At 36.3% G+C, this 19,671-nt stretch overlaps 2 long non-coding RNA genes across 2 annotated transcripts in view; one reads left to right on the forward strand and one right to left on the reverse strand.

Annotated features, from left to right (window-relative positions):
- LOC309644264 overlaps window positions 1–7,484 on the forward strand; it is a 665,166-nt gene extending 657,682 nt beyond the window's left edge. Inside the window, exon 8 of the long non-coding RNA XR_014254323.1 lies at window positions 870–7,484. This is a non-coding gene — a long non-coding RNA (uncharacterized lncRNA). The remainder of the gene's footprint in view (window positions 1–869) is intronic.
- Window positions 1–19,671, reverse strand: part of LOC309644279 — a 249,827-nt gene that overhangs the window by 64,133 nt on the left and 166,023 nt on the right. The gene's annotated exons all lie outside the window — the stretch shown is intronic.

Consider the following 19,671-nt stretch of genomic DNA (forward strand, 5'->3'; position numbering starts at 1 on the left):
AAACTACAAAACATCCACAAACCATCTGTTTGCAGTTAATCCAGCGTACTTTTCCACAGGAGAACAAAAATAATCCCAAAATATTTTATCATATACTTGAACCAAAGATTTGAAGAAATAAAACCCTATTATATCATTTCGACATATATCATCTTTAAAAGTACAGCCTTTTTACTTGACGGAATATAATTTCATTTGTGATATGTATATGTAATGCATGGTATATATGTGTGTGTGTTGTTATTTTCTTAGATAAAAATTGATAGTAAATATGAAGCCTGATTATAGTATATACCAATTTAATATATTTAAGTAGATTTAAAGGAAATTGAGAAATAAAAAATACAACTACTCAGGAAAAAATGCAAATAATTATATTTATAAAATAAAATTCTAATAGCACTATTCACAATTTTATATTAGAGTGAGAATTTAACTCAGTGCATCGATATCTTGAATATATATTTTTTTACCAATGTGAAAATTTTCAAAGAATTATAAACAACTCTGGATTAAATGAAAAAAAAAAGAGAAAGTGACAATTCAGGTTTTTCTCTTGGATTTTATTTTCAGTGATGCATGTGCTTCAGATTATGATACCAGATAATTAACATTTTTGAAAGAAAATTAGTTGTAGTAATGGAATCAGATTAGCTCATAAAAGCACAAGCTATTTCCTCACATGTACTATGTATAAATGGCCCTCAAATTTTTCTTTTAATCAATAAGCTTCATAAATATTTTTTCAATCAGGATATATAGAATATGGAGAACAGATACTTAATCTGGACAAAATAATATACAAAACAGAAAAAGGTCTGGATCTTTATTCACTCAGATTTCCTTCTTCCTGAAATGGCCCCTGACAGGATTCCTATTGGCCAATAAAACATGAAGAGAAATCTGTGTGTGTGTTCTGGGGAATGAGGTGCTATTGCAAAGAAGTGGTCTCTTCTCCTGCATGTTACAAATGCATAAGTCATGTGGACCTGCTTCAGTCATCTGGAAGCCAGGGGAAGAACCAACCCAGTGATAGAGTTGAACACAAGATGGAAAAACCAGAGAAGAAGAAAAGAACCTGAGACTATTATGACATTGTTGATTCACTGAATCAAAATCTGGAACCATCCTATGTCTGGACTTGCTGTTTCATGAGAAAATATATTTTCTATTGTTTAAGTCAATTGGAACTTCCTGTTACTCTAAGCCAAAAGTCTCCTGATTAATATAGTCTCTTTCTGCTCAATTGGAAAACCATTACATGTATACCAACTGTAGAATGAATAAACAGATTGTGGCATATCCATATAATAGAATACTACTCAGCAATAAAAAGGAATGGGCAGATACATGCAACAACATGGTTGAATCTCAAAAGCATCATGCTAAATGAAAGAAGCGAGACTAGAAAAGTCACTGACTGTACCACCCCATTTATATGACATTCTTGAAAAGTCAAAATCAGACCAGTGATTACAAGAGGAGGGGGTGGGGAGAGAGGTTTGACCACAAGGAAGCAGAAAGGGACTTTTGGGGGTTGAGAGAAATGTTCTGTATCTTGATTGTAGTGATGATTACACCCATCATACATCATACACACATCACATAAGAATGGTGAATTTTACTGTATGTAAATTCTACCTCAGTGAATAAAAATATCTATTTGTCAAATAAATAAATGAAAATACTCCAAAAGAAAAAAAGGATTGGAAGTCATCATGCTACAATATCTTCTTAATTCACAATAGAAATGATAAAGTATTTTGCAAGTAGTATCTTGCTGATATTTAAAGTTTTAATACTAAAAAGTGATGAGCTTTTTAAATCAATTACAATTGATTTTATATAATCCCTAGAGTAACATGACTCTTCTTCACTTGCAGCCCTGTTCCCCAACTAAAAACTTCCTCAATAAATAGCTTAGTCTCCCTCCTGCAATGTTGGAAAACTGTGTGCTCTGTTTTCTTAACTGAGAGAGAAAAAATGGTCATCCAGTGTCTACTTTAATGCTTCTGATAAATGGCTCTACTGACTTTTAAAAAGATGAAAAGCTATCCGAGTATTTAAGAAGCAGGAAGAGTCAAGACCCTCAAGAATTAAAAGTAAGTAAGGATGCAAGATTTTCATTAGAAGAATTTTTCCTGAGTTTGCTGGTCATTGGAACATTAATCATGAGCAATTTTGGCATAAGTCTTTGCTAATGCAACACTGAGGCAGCTCATTCTACTAATGGCTAGCTCTAATTCATGACAAGGTCTTTCTTATAATAAGCAGAACTGTGGCTTGCTAACTTATCAACATTTGTCTTCTGAATGAGGCCTTTTCTTTTACCATATTAGGGCCTTTTAAATAATTGAAAGCAGCTGCCATTTACCTGCCTCCGCCCCCATTTCTGTCTTTTCTTTCTAGGGTCTGTGTGTTGCAGGGATGGAGAAAGAGGAACATTTCTTTACCCATGAGGTTACATAAGAGTAATTTTATTTCTTTTTTCAGCAGTGATGAGTATGAGAAACACGATGTCAGGTTCTCTCTCTATTCACACCATCCACCCACACCATCTTCTCTCTTCCACCTGGAGAAAGTGATTCATACAGGCAAAGGCCTAATATGCATCCCTCTCTAATGGTCAGAGTTAATATTCCATGTCTGTCTTGGCCTCTCAGCAGTTTCTCTCTCAGATGACAAGAATGCCTGTAAATGGCAGATATTCTCCTCAATTCTGTCTACGTGGTAAGCTCACCACTAAAGACCACCCCAGTCCTCCTAACTATAGGAAATAATGGTTATTCAACTGCTTGGCCTGAAACTGGGTGGGCAAGGGAGTTCAACTCATAATTAAGAGTGTGGAAAGCCTCTCTTCACTGTTAGGTCCAAGCTAGATTTTCACATTCAGTGTGAACAGTAAGCTGTGTGCTTTGGATAACAAAGCTGATATTGGATGTATTCCATCCTTCATCCAAATCCTTGAGTTTCATCTCAGTTGGCTCAGAACCTAGAGTGAGTCTGAGTATTATTCATATCTGGCAACTCTCCCCTAATAATCCCTAGTTCTTTCAATATTCTTTCTTACACGTTGTCCTTATTCTCCAACATATGCTTATCCTGTTCTGAACAGTCTCTAATTTGTGTAGGCAACTTTAACAGTGTGGTGTCAGAGCATCATAATACACTTGGGAAAAAATCCTTTGAATTGAATTCAGTTAGACCTTGGTTAACATCCTGGATCCACTGGTTACCAGATGGGAGCACTTGGGCAGATTATTTAATGGCCCTGAGTCTTAGGTTCTCCATCTTGAATGGGCAGAATATCAACCTCACAGAATTGTTATGAAGCTGGAGATAATTAAGATAGCATTTATAAATCATTTAGCACAGTACCTGATATACATTAAGTCCATGAGGAATGTAGTTTTCCTTTTAGTGTTCTCATGCAAAACTGAACCTACTTCAATGTCATACCTGGGACATACTGAAGACGCTTTAAAATTTAATACTTGCTCCAGAGATTAGACATATTTTGAGAGAATTTTGTGGGACTGATTTATTTCTATATTAATAAATGAAAGACCATCTTTTTTAAAGGAAGTTATACCTCCTCAAAACATTTGTTCATTGTATAAAAATCAGACAAACTTAACCTCTTTTCTGAGCCTCATTTAAATGCTGTCTTCTCTGTGAAGGTTTAATGATGTCTCTGCAACCTTAACAGAATCAAATTGATGCATTTGATTTAGACATCTATTACTGATTGCATTCTATATTTTATTATAATTTACTGTTATCTCATAATCCACATTACATTGGAAACGCCTGTGAAATTAGGCCTGGCACTGTGGTACTAATTCATACCAGCGTTCCAATCTAACATTAGAGTTTCTTAGAGGATAAAGAGCAGTGTAAATAAAGGGTTAACGTTGGGGCTAGGCTGATGCAGTGCTGCTTGAAAAGTTTTCCTTGGAAATAGTAGTGATGACAAATGAAGAATGTTGTTTATGCCTCCTTTGTGATGTGGTACTGCACTGGGTTGGGAGAGATGTGAGTTGGGATGCAAGGCTTCGACAACAGTGGTATATAAAATTGGTGGGTAGAGGGGTATGCCCTTCCGTAGGTCAGGGTGATCCTCACATTCTTTGGTACTCAGCTGTGGCAGCCATACATGCCTCATACAAGTAAGGAGACAAAAGTTGCTGCATTTTTGGGTACCACTCAGGCTTCCTAATGAGTTGAAGATATTGTACTTCCTGTATTTCCTGCTTTGTATCCTTCTAAAAAGCTTATTAACTATAGTATTAGATTACTGTATTATTAGATAGTATTGCCTTCTTATATATGTCTCATGAGTCTTATTGCCAATCTGAAACCATAGCCATAGCTTTGCTGCTGCAGGGAGTCTATTGTAGCTTATCTGAATCATGCACAACCAATAGAGCATTTACCAAGTGCTCTTGGTTCATCAGAATAATAACCCCGGCATTTGTAATTATTGAAAGATCATGGCAAAAGTAGGGGGGTCACAAAAGTTCAGGATGTCTTACAATCATTGAGTAGTCACTAGGACTACTATGTAAGATAGAAGCAAGAAAAATGGGAAGATACAGAGTCTGTGAAACACTGCAGTGAACTTGTGTACCTCCCTGAAATTTTACACAATAGTTTTATAAATATGCATATGATTATTTCTGAGAAGATGCTCACATTTTAAAGAGATCTGAAAGATGACCCCATAAAAGGTTAAGAGCTATTACTTTTACTTTACTTTAGAGAGGCTGAATACTCTTTTGAGAGGGATTCAGGCAATTTATGAGAAAAATTACTTCTTTGATGCCTCCAGGTTACCACTTAGCAAATTACTCTCAGACTCTACCAAGTTGCCTTAATCAGCCAAAATTCAGGTTAACTTTTTTCCCTGAAATGTTTTGCTCATATCTGAGGAACTTACTCAAACATTGTTTAAAGACAAATGTTTCCAAAAGTCCAGTACAATAGTCAATATATTATATTATTTTTAATGAAAGTTATCAGAGCTTCTATTCTTCTTTCTCTAATGCAAGCATAGAACTTATTGGGTTGGAGGAAAAAATGCTCAAATAGGAACAAGGTTAATGTAAAAACAAAGTGTTAACTTGGTTGGTGTTGGGGACAAAATAGTTGATTGGGACAAAGCATCCTCCCACCCCCATCCTCAACTAATGACCTTCCAGTTCCTACAGCAGAGCAACAGAGTTAAGCATTCAGGAAAGACCAACACCACAGCAATAATAAAAAAAACAAAAAACAAAAAACACACAAATGGAAAGAATTAAATACTCACTCCTAGTGCTGGTGATTATGGTAGCATTGATAACCAATAGGCAGTGTTTCTTTTTAACATAGAGATTTTATACAATTTCTAATGTGTCAGTTAGGAAAGGCTTTGTCTTCAAGTGAGACAATAATCAGGCAATAGCAGCCTGGACTAGAGACTTTGTTTTTCTTTTTCTCACTTAACAAGTATAGGAGAGGTTAGTTCTTGTAGTCAGTTGTTAAGCCAGCAGCAAGAGTTTAAGACTGGCATCAATACAGTTTCCCAGGTCTTCTTTTCAATGTTCCAAAATGATGGAAGCCACTCCTGTCATCACATCCCCACACAATTTCATTCAAAATAATGAAGCAAGCAAGGTGTAACCCAGAACAAGTGCTTCTTCCTGTAACTACTGTAGCTTTATACCAAATAAGAATAACTTTGTCTGAACCAGCTCCTCCCTCAAAGGACTTATTCCCAGAATTGAGGGACTTGACCAACTCTAGATAAAGTGCTACCTAGGACCACATTTGATGATGTCAAGAGGTCACCACCTAATACAAAAACAAGAGATGCTAGCAGAGATGAAATGGTAGTACTAGCCCTGGAGTAAGCAGTCAGTGTTTTTATTTTTGCTTTATTTCATCTTGTTTGTTTATTGAACCTCATCTTTTTTGTTTATTGAACCTCAATTACAAAGGTTTCAGTTCATCATAATCCTCAGTTCGAGTTATATTGTCATCGATGATCAATGCAAGATGCCTCAACATATATTTATCACATTTGATCTCCATCCAGTGTTATTACCCTCATACTGGATGATGGCTGTGATCATTTAGTACTGGATTTCATATTATTTCCATGCCTTTTTAGTGGTCAATAGTAAAACATTCGTATTTTTAAAGATAAAATACATCAAGAGTTCTTACTGATTAATTTATTCTGAATTCATTATTACAGATTTTACTTAGCCTCATTAATCTAACAATTGAATCTAATTTATCTCATGATGTAAAATTTAGTTTCAAAGATATCAACATAGCTACTCATAACACAAAATAGAAACTATGGTCTCTGAATAACAATACTAATACTGGAGTCATCATGATAGTGACAAGGTAGTTCCTGAACTTCATTCCCTCTTACAAGAAGCCAACTAGCAAACATCCATAGGCAAGACACCATTGTGAAAATACCAGAATCCAGGGGTGAGGCTAAAACACCTCACCCCAGACCACAGAGATGAAGAGAGGCTACATTAGAAGGGTAAGAGGAGTGGCTACACTCTGATCACATCACCCAGGATTTGAACACTAATCTGACCCTCATTTGTCCTGATTCTGCTTCCTGGTTGTTGGGTACCTGATTAGACAGTCCCTCCCATCTTTGAAAACCAGGAAGGACAGCCCAGTCCTGCCAGCCTGATCAGTTGGAAGCCTACAGAGGGAGATAGTCCTTCCACACCACCTCACTGTGCTCTCCCTCCCAGATGATGTCCAACAGCTCCCATTTCTGCTCCTGCCCCAGGCTCAGTGTATGTCCAGCAACCGAGGGTATGGTAGGGTAGGGAGGAGGAAGCTCTAAAAAGAAAAACTTTATTTCAGAAAATTCCAAACATACTGAAGTAAAAACACAAGTACCACAAAAAAAAAACCGAAAAAAAAAACCCCCCAAACCATGAAGTATTTCAGAAAGAAAGGTGAACAGCCAATAGGCCAGCAGCAGTAGAAACACCTGGTCACATATCTGATTCATCAGGCTAAGGAGCTGGGAACTGGAACCGGAGAGCACCTGGTCAAAGAATAAGCTCAGCCACTAGTGACCCAAGCCAAATGTGGATTCAAATATTGCTTTTAGGATTTCCTGCAGCCCAGCTGGCCCAGTCCTCAGCTTCACCTCTGGTACCCCAGCTGCTCTAAGCCCAGGATCTCTTTCCCTAAAGATCTTGCTCTCACCTCTAAAAGAATGAATATGTTTGACAGATTTTTCTTAACAAAAATTAGAAGATTCAGCTCCTTTCTGTCTTGGAGCTAATAAAGACACAAGTGAGGCCTCAAAGGGGCTCTGAGTTCTTGGATGGAAGTTTTGCTCACTGTTGGGTGTGATGAAATGTTGAACCCTCTCCCCTCCACCTTATTTTTTCAAATCAGGGATGTCTGTTGAAATAAAACACATAGTTTGACAAAAAAAAGAAAAAGAAAAAGGAGGAAACACTCCCAAACTCATTTTATGAGACCAGTATTATCTTGATACCAAAGCCAAATAAGGATATATAAGAATAGAAAACTACAGGTCAATATTGCTGATGAATACAGATGAGAAAATTCTCAATAAAATATTAGCAAATTGAATTCAACAGCATTTTTAAAGGATCATACATTATGATCATGTGGAATTCAACTCTGGGATGCAAGAATGGTTCAACATAAACAAATTAATAAATGTGATACACTAGATCAATAGAATGAAAGATAAAAGTTATATAATCATCTCAATGGGGAAGAAAAAAATTTAACAACATTCAACAGTCATTCATGATAAAACTTGCAAAAGCTGGGTATGAAAATAATATACCTCAATGAAATAATTTTTAAAATAAAGGCCATATACGACAAGCCCCCAGATAGCATCTTAATGGTAAAAGTTTGAAAGCTTTTACTCTAAGATCAGCAACAAGACAAAGGCATCCACTCTTACCACTCCTATTCAATATATTACTGGAAGTCCTAGACAAAGCAATAAGGCTAGTAAAAAAACATAAAAATCATCTAAATTGGAAAGAAGAAATAAAATTTTCTCTGTTTTCATATAAGATATATGATCTTATATGCAGAAAACCCTAAAGACTACACCAAAAAGCAGACGGAATTAATCAATGAGTTCAGTAAAGTTGCAGGATATACAAAACAAACAGAAACCAGTTGCATTTCTATACACTAACAATAGCATATCTGAAAAAGAAAGAAAACTATCAACTGAGCTCTGCCCAGCAGAGCAACAGCCAGCTCTACCCACCACCAGTCCCTCCCATCAGTAAACTTGCTCAAGCCTCTTAGATAGCCTCATCCACCAGAGGGCACACAGCAGAAGCAAGAAGAACTACAATCCTGTAGGCTGTGGAACAAAAACCACATTCACAGAAAGACAGACACGATGAAAAGGCAGAGGGTTATGTACCACATGAAGGAACAAGATAAAACCCCAGAAAAACAACTAAATGAAGTGGAGATAGGCGACCTTCCAGAAAAAGAATTCAGAATAATGATAGTGAAGATGATCCAGGACCTTGGAAAAAGAATGGAGGCAAAGATTAAGAAGTTGCACAAAATGTTTAACAAAGACCTAGAAGAATTAAAGAACAAAAAACAGACATGAACAATACAACAACTGAATTGAAAAATACACTAGAAGGAATCAATAGCAGAATAACTGAGGCAGAAGAATGGATAAGTGACCTGGAAGACAGAATGGTGGAATTCACTGCTGTGGAACAGAATAAAGAAAAAAGAATGAAAAGGAATGAAGACAGTGTAAGAGACCTCTGGGACAACATTAAACACAACAACATTCGCCTTATAGGGGTCCCAGAAGGAGAAGAGAAAGGATCTGAGAAAATATTTAAAGAGATTATAGTCAAAAACTTCCCTAACATGGGAAAGGAAATACCCACCCAAGTCCAGGAAACACAGAGAGTCCCATACAGGACAAACCCGAGGAGAAACACACTGAGACGCATAGTAATCAAATTGCCAAAAATTAAAGACAAAGAAAAATTATTGAAAGCAGCAAGGGAAAAACAACAAATAACATAAAAGGGAACTCCCATAAGGTTAAGAGCTGATTTCTCAACAGAAACTCTACAAGCCAGAAGGGAGTGGCACGATATATTTTAAGTGATGAAAGGGAAGAATCTAAAACCAAAATTACTCTACCTGGCAAGGATCTCATTCAGATTCCAAGGAGAAATCAAAAGATTTACAGACAAGCAAAAACTAAGAGAATTCAGCACCACCAAACCAGCTCTACAACAAATGCTAATGGAACTTCTCTAAGTGGGAAACACAAGAGAAGAAAAGGACCTACAAAAACAAACCCAAAACAATTAAGAAAATGGTAACAGGAACATACATATCGATAATTACCTTAAACATGAATGGATTAAATGCTCCAACAAAAATACACAGGCTCGCTGAATGGATACAAAACCAACACCCATATATATGCTGTCTACAAGAGACCCACTTCAGACCTAGGGACACATACAGACTGAAAGTGACGGGATGGAAAAAGATATTCCATGCAAATGGAAATCAAAAGAAAGCTGGAGTAGCTATACTCATATCAGATAAAATAGACTTTAAAATAAAGAATGTTACAAGAGACAAGGAAGGACATTACATAATGGTCAAGGGATCAATCCAAGAATAAGATATAACAATTATAAATATATATGCTCCCAACATAGGAACACCTCAATACATAAGGCAACTGCTAACAGCTATAAAAGAGGAAATTGACAGTAATACAATAATAGTGGGGGACTTTAACACCTCACTTACACCAATGGACAGATCATCCAAACACAAAATTACTAAGGAAACACAAGCTTTAAATGACACAATAGACCAGGTAGATTTCATTGATATTTAAGGACATTCCATCCAAAAACAGCAGATTACTTTCTTCTCAAGTGCGCACAGAACATTCTCCAGGATGGATCATATCTTGGGTCACAAATCAAGACTCAGTAAATTTAAGAAAATTGAAATCATATCAAGCATCATTTCAGACCACAGCGCTATGAGATTAGAAGTAAATTACTGGGAATAAAACATAAAAAGCACAAACACATGGAGGCTAAACAATACATTACTAAATAACCAAGAGATCACTAAAGAAATCAAGGATGAAGTCAAAAAATACCTAGAGACAAATGACAATGAAAACACGATTATCCAAAACCTATGGGATGCAGCAAAAGCAGTTCTAGGAGGGAAGTTTATAGCAATACAAACCTACCTCAAGAAACAAGAAAAAATTCAAATAAACAATCTAACCTTACACCTAAAGGAGCTAGAGAAAGAAGAACAAACAAAACCCAAAGTTAGTAGAAGGAAAGAAATCATAAAAATCAGAGCAGAAATAAATGAAATAGAAACAAAGAAAACAATAGCAAAGATCAATAAAACTAAAAGCTGGTTCTTTGAGAAGATAAACAAAATTGATAAACCATTAGCTGAATTCATCAAGAAAAAGAGGGAGAGGACTCAAACCAATAAAATTAGAAATGAAAAAGGAGAAGTTACAACAGACACTGAAGAAATTCAAAGCATCCTAAGAGACTACTACAAGCAACCCTTTGCCAATAAAATGGACAACCTGGAAGAAATGGACAAATTCTTAGAAAGGTATAACCTTCCAAGACTCAACCAGGAAGAAATAGAAAATATGAACAGACCAATCACAAGTAATGAAATGGAAACTGTGATTAAAAATATTCCAACAAACAAAAGTCCAGGACCGGATGTCTTCACAAGTGTATTCTATCAAACATTTAGAGAACAGCTAACACCCATCCTTCTCAAACTCCTCCAAAAAATTGCAGAGGAAGGAACACTCCAAACTCATTCTATGAGGTCCCCATCACCCTGATACCAAAACCAGACAAAGATACTACAAAAAAAGAAAATTACAGACCAATATCACTGATGAATATAAATGCAAAAATCCTCAACAAAATACTAGCAGACAGAATCCAACAATACATTAAAAGGATCATACACTATGATGAAGTGAGATTTATCCCAGGGATGCAAGGATTCTTCAATACACGCAAATCAATCAATGTGATACACCATATTAACAAATTGAAGAATAAAAACCATATGATCATCTCAATAGATGCAGAAAACTCTTTTGACAAAATTCAATACCCATTTATGATAAAAACTCTCCAGAAAGTGGGCATAGAGGGAATGTACCTCAACATAATAAAGGCCATATATGACAAACCCACAGCAAACATCATTCTCAATGGTGAAAAACTGAAAACATTTCCTCTAAGATCAGGAACAACACAAGGATCTCCACTCTCACCACTATTATTCAACATAGTTTTGGAAGTCCTAGGCATGGCAATCAGAGAAGAAAAAGAAATAAAAGGAATATAAATTGGAAAAGAAGAAGTAAAACTGTCACTGTTTGCAGAAGACGTGATACTACACATAGAGAATCCTAAAGATGCCACCAGAAAACTACTAGAGCTAATCAATGAATTTGGTAAAGTTGCAGGATACAAAATTAATGCACAGAAAAATCTGGAATTCCTATACACTAACAGTGAAAGATCTGAAAGAAAAATTAAGGATACACTCCAAATTACCACTGCAACAAAAAGAATAAAATACCTAGGAATAAACCTACCTAGGGAGACAAAAGGCCTGTATGCAGAAAACTATAAGACACTGATGAAAAAAGTAAAGATGATATAAACAGATGTTGAGATACACCATGTTCTTGGATTGGAAGAATCAACATTGTGAAAATGACTATACTACCCAAAGCAACCTACAGATTCAGTGCAATCCCTATCAAATTACCAATGGCACTTTTTACAGAACTAGAACAAAACAAAATCTTAAAATTTGTATCGAGACAGAAAAGACCCAGAATAGTGAAAGCAGTCTTCAGGGAAAAAAACGGAGCTGGAGGAATCAGACTCCCTGACTTCAGACTATACTACAAAGCTACAGTAATCAAGACAACATGGTACGGATACAAAAACCGAGATATAGATCAATGGAACAGGATAGAAAGCCCGGAGATAAACCCACACACCTATGGTCAACTAATCTATGACAAAGGAGGCAAGGATATACAATGGAGAAAAGACAATCTCTTCAAAAACTGGACAGCTACATGTAAAAGAATGAAATTAGAACATTCCCTAACACCATACACAAAAATAAACTCAAAATGGATTAGAGACCTAAATGTAAGACCAGACACTATAAAACTCTTAGAGGAAAATATAGGAAGAACACTCTTTGACATAAATCACAGCAAGATCTTTTTTGATCCACCTCCTAGAGTAATGGAAATAAAAACAAAAATAAACAAATGGGACCTAATGAAACTTCAAAGCTTTTGCACAGCAAAGGAAACTATAAACAAGACGAAAAGACAACCCTCAGAATGGGAGAAAGTATTTGCAAACGAATCAACGGACAAAGGATTAATCTCCAAAATATATAAACAGCTCATGCAGCTCAATATTAAAAAAACAGACAACCCAATCCAGAAATGGGCAGAAGACCTAAATAGACATTTCTCCAAAGAAGACATACAGATGGCCAAGAAGCACATGAAAAGCTGCTCAACATCACTAATTATTAGAGAAATGCAAATCAAAACTACAATGAGGTATCACTTCACACCAGTTAGAATGGGCATCATCAAAAAATCTACAAACAACAAATGCTGGAGAGGGTGTGGAGAAAAGGGAACCCTCTTGCACTGTTGGTGGGAATGTAAATTGATACAGCCACTATGGAGAACAGTATGGAGGTTCCTTAAAAAACTAAAAATAGAATTACCATATGACCCAGCAATCCCACTACTGGGCATATACCCAGAGAAAACCATCATTCAAAAAGACACATGCACCCGGATGTTCATTGCAGCACTATTTACAATAGCCAGGTCATGGAAGCAACCTAAATGCCCATCGACAGACGAATGGATAAAGAAGATGTGGTACATATATACAATGGAATATTACTCAGCCATAAAAAGGAACAAAATTGGGTCATTTGTAGAGACGTGGATGAATCTAGAGTCTGTCATACAGAGTCAAGTAAGTCAGAGAGAGAAAAACAAATATCGGATATTAAACGCATATATGTGGAACCTAGAAAAATGGTACAGATGAACTAGTTTGCAGGGCAGAAATTGAGACACAGATGTAGAGAACAAACGTATGGACACTAAGGGGCAAAAGCAGCAGAGGGGTGGTGGTGCTGTGATGAATTAGTAGATTGGGATTGACGTACATACACTAATATGTATAAAATGGATAACTAATAATAACATGCTGTATAAAAAATTAAATAAAATTAAATTTTAAAAAAAGCAATAAAACTATCCCATTCACAATAGAATAAAAAATAATGGGCTTCCCTGGTGGTGCAGTGGTTAAGAATCCACCTGCCAATGCAGGGGACACGTGTTTGAACCCTGGTCCAGGAGGATCCCACATACTGCGGAGCAACTGCGCCTGTGTGCCTCAACTACTGAGCCTGTGCCCTAGAGCCTGTGAGCCACAACTACTGAGTCTGCATTCCACAACTACTGAAGCCTGCACACGTAGAGCCTGTGGTCCACAACAATAGAAGCCATCTCAATGAGAAGCCTGCGCACCGCAACGAAGAGTAGCCCCCACTCGCCACAACTAGAGAAAGCCCACTCACAGCAATGAAGTCCCAAGGCAGCCAAAAACAAATAAACAAAATAAATAAATTTTAAAAAATAAAATAAAATACTTCGGAATGAATTTAACCAAGAAGGTAAAGTATCTTTACACTGAAAACTATAAAACAGTGACAAAAGGCATTGAAGGAGACAAAAATAAATGGACAGATATTCCATGTTCATGATTTGGAAAACTATTGTTAAAATGTGTGTACTACTCAAAGCCATCTTTAGATTCATTGCAATCACTATCGAGAGTTCTATGACAATTTTTACAGAAATAGAACAAACAATCATAAAATATGTATGGAATTACAAAGACTCTAAAGAGCTGAGGCAATCCCAAGAATGAAAAACGAAGCAAGAGGGCCACATTTCCTAATTTCAAACTATATTACAAAGATATAGTAATCAAAACAGTATGGTACTAGAGGAGGATCAAGATGGTAGAGTAGGAGGATGTGGAGCTCACTCCCCCCAAAACATCAAAAATACATCTTCATGTAGAAAATTTCACACAGAAAACTAATTGGAAACTGGCAGAACTCCTATACAACCAAAGCTGCAAGAATGATCTCCACATAACCAGATAGGATGGAAAGAAAAAGACATTGGCTCAGGACCTCCACCACTGGGAGGGATCTGTAATGAAGAGAAGGTCTTAATGGGTGGATATTTGCCCTGCAGAGCAAGGAGGTTGAACCACAACCTGAGATCCCAGCCCTAGGATCCTGTGCAGAGGAGACAATCACCCTTGCCTGCTGGGAAATCCATTGAGACAGAAGGGTTAGAGAAGCCTAAACTCTACTTGTAAAGAGTGTGTGTGCACTAGCTTGCCAAAAATCCGGTGGAGGGAGCCTTGCACTGGTGGCTGCCACACTGCCACACTTCCCAATCCAAAGGGGTAAACACCACAGCCCCTCTCGCCCTGCTCTCCACACACCACATCCTGGCACAAGATCTGAGCAAAGACACAGTTTAGCTATGCAGAAACAGACCGGGATGCCTGGGGTATGATCCAAATGGAGCTGAAGAAGCCATTGTCAGTGCACACATGAGGTGGCAGGTGGAGCTGCAGCAGCCATTGTCAGTGCATGCATTGGGAGGTACCACAAGACTGCACAGGAGCTAAGCACTGAATCTCAGGCAGACAGGCCCTGGGAGAGGACTCATCTAGCTATGCAGAAACAACTTGGATGACCTAGGGTGTGGTCTGAGAGGGGTGGCAGCAGCCATTGTCAGAGTGCTCAGAAGTACGCAGTGGCTTGTCCCCCAGCTACACTGCCCCAGCTACACCCACTCCACACTGTAGCATAGTGAGATATCTGGGGCAGATAGTTCCTGGGAGAAGACTGCCACAGAGGCAGCCCAGATCTCAGTTGGCAGCACAGCAAGCTCAGCTCTAAGAGTGAATCCTAAAGACAGCAAGAGAAAAACAAAGAAGCAGTTACAAAGGAACTCACAGGATTTCTCTGCAGAAACTTTGCAGGCCAGAAGGGAGTAGCATGATATATTCAAGTCTGGAAATGGAAAAACCTAAAACCTAGCATACTCTACCCAGCAAGATTATCACTTAGAATAAAAGGAGAGAGAAAGAATTTCTCAGATAAGCAAAAACTAAAAGAATTTAGCAATACTAAATCTACCTTAAAGGAAATATTAAAGGTTCTCTAAATAGAAAATAAGCAACAATCTATAGGAAAGGGAAAATCACAATAGGAAAGACAAATATATAAAAGGACTGAATATCACCTAAAGAAGCCAGTATATAGATTAAAAAACATAAAAAATTGTAAAAGTAATCATAACCACAATTAACAGTAAAAGGATAAGCATGAAGATGTAGAATAGGACATCAAAGTCACAAAATGTGGGGTAGAGGGGTATAAAAATGTAGATCTTTTAGAATGTGTTTGAACTTGAATGACTATCAGTTTAAGGCAAGTAGAAACAGTTATGGGTCAACACTCTTGAACTCCATGGTAACCACAAATCAAAAACATACAACAGTTTCACAAAAAACAAAAAGAAAGGAACTCAAGCATACTACAAAAGACAATCATCAAACCACACACACAAAAATAAAAAGAAGAAATGACCAAAGAAGAACTGCAAAAACAACTGGAAAACAAGAATTAAAATGGCAATAAGTACATACTTATCAATAATTATTTAAAATGTCAGTTGGTAAAAAGCTCCAATCAAAAGATATAGAGTGGGAGATTGCATTAAAAAACAAGAGCCTACAACATGCTGCCTACAAGAGACTCACTTGAGGGGTAAGGACACATACAGACTGAAAGTTAGGGGATGGAAAAAGATATTTCATTCAAATGGAAATGAAAAAGAAAGCAGGGGTAACAATGCTCATATCAGATGAAATAGACTTTAAAACAAAGTCCATAAAGAAAAGCAAAAAAGGGCACTATATAATGATAAAGGGATCAATACAAGATGACGATATTATGAACATATACACACCCAAAATAGAAGCATCTAAATATATAAAAATAATACTAACAGACATAAAGGGAGACATTGACAATAATACGGTAATACTAGGAGACTTTAGCACCCCACTGACATTGATGGCCAGGTCATCCACACAGAAAATCAATAAGGCAACAGAGGTCCTAAATGACACAATAGACCAGTTGGACTTGATATCTATAGGATACTACATTTGAAAAAAAAAAAACAGCATACACATTATTTTCAAGCATGCATGGAAATTCTCTAGGATAGACCACATACTAGATCACAAAACAAGTCTCAACAAATTTAAGAGAATAAAAATGATGTCTAGCATCTTTTCTGACCACAACAGTATGAAACTAGAAATCAGCCACAGAAAGAAAAATGGGAAAAAAATGATTCCATGAAGACTAAACAACATGCTACTAAAAAACCAATGGGTCAACAATGAAATCAAAAAAGAAATCAGAAAATACCTTGAGAAAAACAAAAATGAAAACACAACCTTACAAAATCTATGGGATGCAGCAAGAACAGTTCTAACTGTGAAGCTCACAGTGATACAGACCTTCCTCAAGCAAAGAAGAAAAATCTCAAATAAGCAACCTAACCCAGCACCTAAAAGAATCAGAAAAAGAAGAACAAACCCAAAGTCAGCAGTAAGAAGGAAATAATAAAGATCATAGAGGAAATATATAAAACAAAGGTCAAAAAATAGAAAATATCTCTAAAACTAAGAGCTTTTTTATGAAAGATAAATAAAATTGACAAACCTCTAGCCAGGCTCACCAACAACAAAAGAGAGAGGACCCAAATAAACAAAACAAGACATGAAAGAGGAAAAATAACAATTGACACCACAGAAATATATATATATATAAAAATAAAAGAATACTATGAACAGTTATATGCCAACAAATTGGACAACATAAAAGAAATGGACGTTTCTAGAAACATATGGCCTGCCAAAATTGAGTCAAGAAGAAACAGACACCTCATTGTAGTTTTGATTTGCATTTCTCTAGAAGAAAAGGGAACCCTCCTACACTGTTGGTGGGAATGTAAATAGGTACAGCTACTACGGAGAACAGTATGGAGGTTCCTTAAAAAACTAAAAATAGAGTGACCATATGATCCTGCAATCCCACTCCTGGGCATATATCCAGAGAAAACCATAATTCGAAAAGATACATGCACCCCAATTTTCACTGCAGCACTATTTGCAATATCCAAGACATGGAAGCAACCTAAATGTCCACGAATGGATGAATGGATAAAGAAGATGTGGTACATATATACAATGGAATATTACTCAGTCCTAAAAAAGAACAACATGCCATTTGCAGCAACATGGATGTACTTAGAGATTATCATACTAAGTTAAATAGGTCAGACAGAGAAAGACAAATATCATATGACATCATTATATGTGGAATGAAAAAAAAATGATACAGAAGAACTTATTTACAAAACAGAAACAGACTCACAGAAAACAAATTTAGGGTTACTAAAGGGGAAATGTGGGGGGGGATATAAATTAGGAATTTGGGAGTAACATATACACACTAGTATATATATATATAATAGATAAACAACAAGGACCTACTGTATAGCACAGGGAAGTATACTTAATATTTTGTAATAGCCTATAATGGAAAAGAATCTGAATCTGTGTGTGTGTGGGTGTGTGTGCATGTGTGTGTGTGCACGTGTGTGCATCTGAATCACTTTGCTGTACACCTGAAGCTAATACAACATTGTATATCCACTATACTTCAATTTAAAAAATTTTAAAAAAGAAGAAACAGATAATTTGAACAGACTGGTTACTAGAAGTGAAATAGAATCTGTAATTTAAAAAATCTCCCTGCAAACAAAAGTCCAAGACCAGATAGGTTCATTGTGGATTCTACCAACTATACAAAGAAGAACTTATACCTATTATTCCCAAAATATTTCAAAAAATTAAGAGGAGGGAACACTCCCAAATTCATTCTATTAGGCCACCATCACCCTTACACCAAAACCAGACAGACATTACAAAAAAAGAAAGTTATAGGCTAATATATTTGATGAATATAGATGTAAAAATCCTCAACAAAATATTAGCAAACCAAATCCAACAATACATAAAAAAGGACCATACACCATGATCAAGCTGGACTTATCTAGGGTTTCAAGGATGGTTCAACATATGCAAATCAATCAATGTGATACACCACACTAACAAAAGAAAAGACAGAAACCAAATGATCATCTCACTAGATGCAGAAAAAGAATTTGACAAAATTCAACATCAATTCTTGATAAAAATTCTCACCAAAGGGGGTATAGAGGGAACATATCTCAACATAATAAGAGCCATTTATGACAAATCCACAGCCAACTTAATACTCAATGGTGAAAAGCTGAATGTTTTCCTGCTAAATTCAGGAATAAGACAAGGATGCACACTCTCACCACTTCTATTTGACACAGTATTGAAAGTACTAGCCACAGGATCAGACAAGAAATAAAGTGTATTCAAATTGGGAGGAAAGAGGTAAAACTCACTATTTTCAGATGACATGATACTGTATATAGAGTACTCCGAAGTCTTCACACAAAAACTCTGAGAACTAATAAATTAATTCACAAGGTAGCAGGATACAAGATTAATATACAGAAATCTTTTGCAATTCTTTATACTAATAAAGAAATATCAGAAAGAGAAAGTTAAAAAAATCCTCTTTAAAATCACATCAGAAAAATAAAATACCTAGGAATAAACGTAACCAAGGAGGTAAAAAACCTGTATGCTGAAAACTATAAAACATTGATAAAGGAAATTGAAGATGATTCAAAGAAATGGAAAGATATCTCATGCTCTTGAATTGGAAGAATTAATATTGTTAAAATTTCCATACTACCCGAGGCAATCTACAGATTTAGTGCAATCCCTATCAAAATACTCATGACATTTTTCACAGAGCTAGATCAAATAATCTTAAAATTTCTATGGAACCACAAAAGACCCAGAATTGCCAAAGCAATCCTGAGGAAAAAGAACAAAGCTGGAAGCATAACCCTTATAAACTTCAGGCAATACAACAAAGCTACAGTAATCAGAAAAGCATGGTATTGGCTCAAAAAACAGATATATGGATAAATGGAACAGAATAGAGAGCCCAGAAATAAACCCACATACGTACAGTCAATTAATCTTCAAAAAAGGAAGCAAGAATATACAATGGAGAAAAGACAGTCTCTTCAACAAGTGGTGCTGGTAAAAGCTGGACAGTTACATTTAAATCAATGGAGTTAGAACATTCCCTCACACCATATACAGAAATTAACTCAAAATAGTTTAAAGGCCTACATACGACACCATAAAACTCCTAGAGAAGAACACAGGCAAAACATTCTCAGCAAAACATAAATTGTAACAACATTTTCTTAAATCAGTC

Source organism: Balaenoptera physalus, assembly GCF_965194825.1.
Source record: "Balaenoptera physalus genome assembly, chromosome: 15".
Lineage (NCBI taxonomy): Eukaryota > Metazoa > Chordata > Mammalia > Artiodactyla > Balaenopteridae > Balaenoptera > Balaenoptera physalus.